An 8,769-nucleotide genomic window follows, 5' to 3' on the forward strand; every position below is an offset into this window, starting at 1 on the left:
CTATAGATTGCTTTAAGAAAAAGCTGGACGATTTCTAGCAGCACAGAATAAAATAGGGGATTAAAGCTTTAAAGTAAAAATAACAGTGACTGTTGATCCAGGGAACATGCGATTGCCTCATGCAATCAGAAATGTTTTTTTCCCCTGTTAAAGCAAATTGTACCAGGGTTTTTTTTTGTCTTCTTCTGGATCAACTATGTCTTATAGGGTTTTATATCTGGGAAATGTTTATTTCCCTAGTGGTTGAACTTGATGGACTTAAATCTTTTTTCAACCTTTCCTACTATGTTAGAACAATTTCTTACAAACTTATGGAACTACTTATCTCCTAATAAAAGAAAGAATTGGAAACCCTTGAGCAGGAAATTCTAGATACCTATTTCCAGATTCTAACAGTCGTTAATTCTGAGGAAATCACAGAACAAAACAAACTTCTCAAAAAATATTTGGAAAAGTTTATTATTGATACCTATAACAAAAAAGACAAGAAATTTCAGAAAAATAAGTGGGCGTTCACTAGGAGAACCTATAAGCGGGTATTCCAAAAAACCAAACAAACTCCCTCTGGACCTTATTCCAACCTAACCACTTCATCTGCTCCTCTACATTCCTTACCCCAGTTACCACTGTCCAATACCACCCTCCCCCCACCAATGTCACAAAAGGTAAGAAACTTTTCAAGAGTGACCATAGTGACCTAGGACACAATCAGAAATGTAAACCATTTATCATTACACAATTAGTGACAACTATCATACCTCTAAACCCCTTATTTCCAGCACCCCTTTCAGCGCCCAGAGTCCACCTGGAACATCATCTCTGACACCCAAGATAATACCACTACTCTACCTGCATTATTATGTCCGACCCCTTCATCAGAGTTTGTCCCCCTTACTCCACACGGCACATTTACATTTAGAGCTATTCCTAAAACAAAAACCAGGGATTCATATTTAAGCTCTCTGGCACAACAACTTTCCTCACCCATGACAGGAAAAGGCTCCATACAGAATGGTTTCAACAAATTTTTCCCAAAACATTAAATTTGGAAATCATTAATTTCATACGTCCTTAATGCAGAGGAAGAAGGATTCCTTGAAATGGCTTTATCTTTCTTGCCCTTTGGACAGCCTAATAAATTTGAACTGATCAAGGATATACCTTTTTGCTAAGAATCTGACCTTCAAACTCGTGTATGACAAATCTCCTAAACCTAATACACTCATGAACACCTCAGGTTTAAATGCTTTAAAATTGAAGACTTCAGAACATTAAAAACTTTACAAGAACTACTTGATGAAAACTTACAAACTGCCGAAACTTCAGATTCCTTATCAACTACATGTAATCCCTCTGATAAACCGATTATTTAATGAAAATGCCCTAAATCCACCTTCTTTCCACCATTATCTTACGATGCACATGTACAGACATTTGTCAACATTGTCAGAAAAGAAATTTTAGGATTTGACTTTAAAATAAAAAAACCCTCTTCCAATTTTTTTTTAAATTTTGTAAGGTTTTTATGACATTTATATCATAAATGTATACTGATTATAGGTACCCTAAAAGTCCAAAAGGTCTATCTGTATGGAAATGAAGCAAAACTGAAAGAAAGGCTTTGTTTGCTGTATGGAAAAAAAATAGGCACAGCATGACAGGTTACAAAAAGGAGTCTGGCAATGAGGCGTTTAATGTACACAGGCAAGGGGAAAGTTAAGGACAAAATGGGGTGGGGGTGCTCATTGGTTGTCTCGCTACTTTTGACAGGGATGTGCTTGAGATGACATCATTGAAAAAGGGGAGGATGGCAGTGGTACTAGAAAGGATGCTGCCTTTTATAATTAGGTATCCAGATAGGGAGGAGGCAAGGGTGTTGGTGGAGGATATTACAGTGACTTTTTAGAAACCTTGTTCTGGGGTGGGGGTCTCCTAAAGTGCCATGGAATCCTAGGTCAGCTATCCGGGAGTGGTAGAGGAAAATGTGGCTATGGAGGTGGTATAGGATAGGGTGAGTTGTCCTTTTCATTTGCCTCCGTTGCTGGGTCTGATGGACTCCACTTTGGGACTGCTGTCCAAAAAGGAGCCTTAAAAGGTTAGGCTGATCCCCTATTTATTCTTTCCTCCTGGAGAGAGAATGATTTTGCTTTTCATGGAGTTGGAGTTCCTGGGATGTTGTGTGGCCAAGCAATGCTGGAAATTCACCATTTGCAAATTCGGATAGGCCTCTGGATAATAATAGTGTATGCTTGTGGTGGTGGTTTCTTGCATTTGCATTCCCAGGTTTGGTTATAGTGTGGTCTGACATTGTGGCCAGGATGAATGAAGAGGGAAAAATGCATAAGGCACAGGATCCAATTTGTAGGACATAATGTAAATTTAGTGATTTGTCATAGGGATTTGGAGGATTAAACCTGAGGGGGGACCGGGTTCACTTTAATGTGATTAGGATGGATACGTAGTTTCTAGGTTTGCAATGAACATTGCAGGTGTGAAGGGACACACAAGCATGACATGTCTCGCTGATGGTAGTTGGGGTTCTAGAAGTCAGGGGTCTTGGTCCTAATAAACCTTGTGTAGGGGATTCCATCTTTGGTATTTTATCCCTCAAATATGAAGAGAAAAGGTTGTTTTTATTTATTCCTTCAAAGTTGATTGTTGGTCACTTTCTCATATAAAGCTTATATGATCTTTTTCAGGAAGAGTCCACTAGCAAAATGTGTAGAAGAGCATACGAATTTCGGATTATAATCAATAACACTGATTTCATATGGCAACCTATAATGTGTCTTCTGGTAAAAAAAATTTACACATTCTACACAAAGAAATCATAATGGATATGAATCAATTATTTTAAGGTGTTTTATATCTTTTCTGATACAATAACTTTGTGTTTTGTATGGAACGTATTGGTGAAATTATATATATATATATATATATATATATATATATATATATATATATATATTGTTTAAGTACCTTTAAAGTCTCAGTCCTTTACGGACTTGTTTGACTATGCTTTTAGGGGTGCGGTACAGGTGAATAATTTTTAATCATAGATGTAAGCATGTGTTTTGTGTACAAATATTAGTTTTCACATGCACTTCAAAGACACGGTATACCCAATATTATCCAACCTGCGCATGCTGGTGGTATTTCCCCAAGTCTCATACTTCACCAAGTGTGCATACTTTGTTCAGGCACTTTGTGGGAGTCTTTTCTGACGGGGGAGCCTTACCCTTTGTTGCCTTCTCCCTCCCCCTTTCCCTCATTTTTCTCCTTCCATCTTTCATGGGGTTTTTTTTTTGGCAGACAAGATGTCTCATAATAATGTAATGTTCCTTACATCCCTTTTTATTCTCGGTTTTATTCCCTCTTCTCTATTTACTCATTAATTACCGCTGCCTTGCTCAGTTTTTTGTTAAATATTTGATGCTATTATTTGTATTTAATTGGATATTTTCCCTTTTTATACTGTGGTAGAAAAATATAGGGGGTCTGTATATAACATATAAATATACTCTGCCTATATGAAGAATACTTACTGCTTTGTTTGATTGTTTTGCGAGCAGCACCTGCAACAGAAAGCGGGATAACCCTCAAAGCTAAGCACAGAATGGCCTTGAGGGCTGATAAGAAGAGACCCTTGCAGTTAGAACCAATTTGTACAAGAATCCAAAATGGTGGCCAATCATTCCTGTGCCAAAAGTCTCAGACATGTGGTTTATCCACCCCATTAACTGTTTATGAAATGTTATGCTTATATGGACTTCTGATTATAGGTTATTGGACAATCTGCTTAATGTCAATTAGATATTAGCTTAAGCCTTCTATACAGGGGTGATTCTCTTTGCCTATAAAGATTGATGTAGTTCCTGGTTTTAGTTAGAATCTCTGTGCTTTACCTGATAAGCATTTAATTTTCTCTGTTGCAACAATAGAGCTTCCTAAGTAGGATCTACTGTCTCATCTCTGATGGTCTGTTTGGAGACCCCCTAAAAGAACCAGACAACCGCCTTTGCACGCATAACATTTTATTCTTTGTTTCAGGATCTTCTGTTTAATGAAATCTGCATGCATTGTTGTAATTGTTTTCTTAAGAACTATTGCTTGGGCATATTAAAAAAAAGTGTCAGTACAGGAAATATAACAATCCCTTTTTACTGCACCCCATTTGAGAGATTTCTCTCACTTTCTGTATCAGCAAAATGATTACCAAGTCAGGAAGCAGATGAAAAATTCTCCTTCAGAGATCAAGACAGGAGAGACAGAATTTCAAACCTGTTCCTCAATCAAAAATTACAAAACTTTTCCACCCCTATAATTAAACCCCTGGTTTATAATGTGTCAAAGAAAGAGCAAGAACAAAAATCTGGTGTTAAAGCATTGGTTTGATGCAGGATACGACCTAATAAAGTTTACTGAAAAAGAACAAGTATGAGTCAGTGACTTTTTGTACTGCTTCCAAAAATATTTGAGAGTGAGTTACGCTTTAAATTAGACCTAAACTCTTAGGTAGGCAGAGTGGCGGCTTTTAAGATGATGGTGTTACCCAAAATATTATATCTTTTTAGAACTCTGACAGTACAAATTCCTAAAACTTAATTTATATACAGAGTTTATTGATGAGATATGTTTGGACCTATAGTAAAGCCAGTTACGATTAAACCTAAGAAAACTGGAGACCTAGGACTACCAGACCTACATGATTATTATGAAGCATCAGTATTGACTGCCTTAAAATATTTTTTTACTGAATTTAATGATAGATTATGGATTACTATGAAGAAATCTTTTTAGAATTAGAGGAATTTGGCGACTTTATTCCTGGCAAAGTCAATGAATTCTTAGATAGGCTACCTTATTTTTCAACAATACAAGCTGCTATTTCAGTTTGGTCTGGAGTGGTGTCCAAAACCAAAACTAATACAGTAACCATGGAATTTCCAATACCAATTGATGTATATTCATATATGATTCAAGACATCAATATTGGGCACTGGAAACAATTGAATCTCCACACTTTTCAAGATATACACTCTTGTCCATCTACTCTCCCGCTCCAACAAAAACTTCATTACTTTGGTATGTCTCGTACAGATGCTTACTCTTTACGTCGGATACTCTATTTCCATAAGACTTATCCATATATATCACTATATATAGAACCTCAATTAGTGAGTTTTTTTCATAGAACATCTCAACTAAACAGAGGTTTTCCGATAGCTTGCCAAGCACTCCAGGGGAAACAAGATTTTTGGAAGATGACAGCTATTTTAAAATGGGAGATTGAATTGATTATAACCCTCCCAGATGAACATTGGCAAAGGGCTATTCAATCTGCCTATAAATATACATACTGTGTTTCTCACTGGGAATCCTACCTCAAAATATTGCTTAGGTGGTATAGAACACCATATGTAATAGGGAAATTTGATTTGTCAGTATCACAACAATGTTGGCGGTTATGTGGCCAAATGGGCTCATTGAGCCATATTATTTGGTATTGTAAAGGCATAAAATACATCTGGAATGAGATATTTAAGTTGTTGTCGGAGGTGACAGGAATATTTGTACGACCTACCCCTTCTTTTGGCTTTGCTTAGTTTGGGGATTGAGCAACATCCAATGGAATATAGACAATTGGTGGCACACTGTTTATGTACAACTAGACAGACCATAGCAGCTTCCTGGAAATGTATTGATGCCCCTAATTTAGGTGATATATTGGGCAGGTTAAACCTGCAAGTTTTATATGAAACATTGTTTACTGAAAATGAAGGTACAATAATCAAGTTTTACATATACTGGTCCCCATGGATCAAACATCCTAAATGTACATTACAAATGTGATCAAACAGATTGAAATACATAGCATTGACCTTAATTATTGGATACTGTTTTATTTGTTTTGATTGGGATCTTCCTTCATCACTACAAGGAACTTGATTTTTTTCCCTCTTTTCTTTTGTCCTTTTGTATATATATATATATAAGGTAAAAGTTCACTTCTTTTTTTGGGGGGGTTAAAAAAGAAAAGGGTAAAGCCTCTTCTCTTTCTGTCTTGATAGCTGCAGTAATCAAGACTAAATGGGAGCATAAAGCATCCCGGGATACATATGTCATGCAGGCTTCTGGCTGAAGAAAAGGCTCCTTCTGCACATACCTGAGATTGGGCATGTGCAGTAAGAACCTTTTCTTCTATGAAAAAACAAATGGCATGTGAAGTGAGATTGGCACTTTTTTTGTGTGTTATCGGCACTTTCTCCCCCCTATCTATGTCACCTGTTCTTGCACCTGCAAAGTGCGAAATCCGGTGATACATGAAGGAGGGAAAGGGCCAAAGAAGATGGCGGGAAACGTCAGGACCAAGGAGGATGCCGGAACGACACAGGTCCAATGAAACCTCCGTATGGATTGACAAATCTGCGAATGCGAAGATAAGAGAGTGAGTTTTTCTTCAGTTTACTTCCGCTTTATTATTGTCCGAATAACTTTTTTCATGTCTTGATTTCTTATACTATATATAACAGGACTGAACAATGGTGTTACAACTGTATATATGACCGATATTATTTTGTTAATGGCCAACGAATGTCCTTTGACTGGAAAAAGGTAGTTGATTGTTAAGGTCCCATAAAACATTCCCACCACTGACAGGTGGGAACTACAAGTGGAGAAGGCTTTTTTCCTCCTGGTGATAGAGGACATGCCAAGGATCGTTACAAAAATGAAAATGTACGTTAATAGAACAAATATAAATGGAATGACTATTATTGGGACGGATAGAACCAATATTTCTATCTGCAGAACAATGTTGGCTGAGCAGGCAAGGTCAACAAATGGAGCAAGGTCACAGAAATAATGGTCAATAGTATTATCACCACAGAACTCCAGTTTAACCAGTAGTGTTAGAACAATTGTTGAAAACAAGAAAGCCACTGCCCAGGAAATGCAAACCAGGAAGTACTGGAGCCTGAGATCCATAATTCTGTTATATTGTAAAGGTTTGCATATGGCCAAGAATCGGTCGTAGGCCATGGCTGTCAAGAGGTAGCATTCTGTACTAGCTGACCCACAATAGATGAAGCTCTGAGTTATGCAGCCAGCGATGGATATTGGAGCACCTGCAAGCCATATAACACGTAACATGTTGGGAACAATCACGGTCACTACAAAAACTTCTGTTCCCAAGAAATTTTTGAGGAAGAAATACATAGGGGTAAAAAAACATTTTTTGGTGGACAAAAGAGTGATTATCATAAAGTTGAGGAGCACTGTTACTGTATAAGCTAGGAGGACGGCAAAAAAGAGAAGAGTCTTGAGCCTACCAATTTCATAAAAGCCCAGGAAGAAGAATTCAGTTGTCTTGTTGCCAACCATGGCAAGTTGTTCTTAGCTGCAAAAACAATAGGAATGTTAAAACCCAACAACAACATACAGAACTTAATTGTGTTCACTATTACTCAGAAAACAGATCTTAGTTATAGCAAAATATGGATTCTGCACACAAAAGATCATAAAGGGTTAGCTGTACCCCAATTAAAATAAAAGATATACTATATTTTTTTTTTAATTCTCAGTTCAGCAACACTAAATCTAACCACCAATTAGTACACCTACAATCATTCGGCAGAATGCTATAATTAAACACAAGTTACAACACACAACAAGATATAATGGCCAAACTTCCTTCCAAACATTTACAATAGGAGAAATATCCCAGGCACAGTATTAGGTAAAGTCCAAAACACTCAACTCTTTTGAAACACGCTATAGATCAAACTGTTCTGTTTGGCACAAATCCACATCCAGACTCTCAATACACAAACTTGCCACAATCACACGGCCATTAGGCTTTGGCTATATAGACTATAAGAGTCATTCTTCCAACTGAACATCACATTAATGTACTGGGAGCTGTGGATATAGTAATTATAGCCAGGGTTCACTGTGATCTGAAAATTATTTTATTTGAGGGGTTCCCCTATGTTAAAAACATTAAGAAAGGCCACTATAGATCTTGTTAAAACACACATTATTTACTAATTAAGAGAATATTCTGAGGAGGGGTTTGTCATTTTTCTTGTCCTCTTCTCCTAACATGTATGAACTGTATATAGATTTTATAGATAATAAATTGAATTGAATGGTCTCCCCAACACATGAAGTGCATTGCAATGTAATTATGTTCTGCATAAAGTATGTTATGTATAGATGTTCATTCTTGTGTTTCACAAAAGGATTCCTTATACTTTCTAACAACTTTTATCATTTATGCTTCTTTTTTTTATTACCATTCATTACCAGAATTACTGTTCAAGTTCTTTTAGACTTTGTTAAAGATTATATGAGATTTTAGTGAAAAATAAAGTACCTACCTATTTTTGTAATGTAAACACTTCAAAATTGCATATGAAAAAAAAACAATATTGCAAAGAGTGAAGGGGTCTGAATAATTTCTGGAGCCACTGTATATGTAATTTTATCTATATGCATTCTTGCAGACACTTGTCTATCTATCTGGCTCTCTGTCTACCTCTCTCTATCCATCCATTTATTTTATTTACTTTACCTAGCCATCCATCCATTCTTCTATATTCTATCCACCTAGTCATCCTTCCATCCTGGCCATCCATACACCTAGCCATGCTTCTATCCTTCTATATCCTATCCACCTAGTCATCCTTCCATACTGGCCATCTCAACACCTAGTCATCCTTCTATCCTGGCCATCCATACACCTAGCCATTCTTCTATCCTGGCCAT

Source organism: Pyxicephalus adspersus, chromosome 2 (assembly GCF_032062135.1).
Source record: "Pyxicephalus adspersus chromosome 2, UCB_Pads_2.0, whole genome shotgun sequence".
Classification (NCBI taxonomy): domain Eukaryota; kingdom Metazoa; phylum Chordata; class Amphibia; order Anura; family Pyxicephalidae; genus Pyxicephalus; species Pyxicephalus adspersus.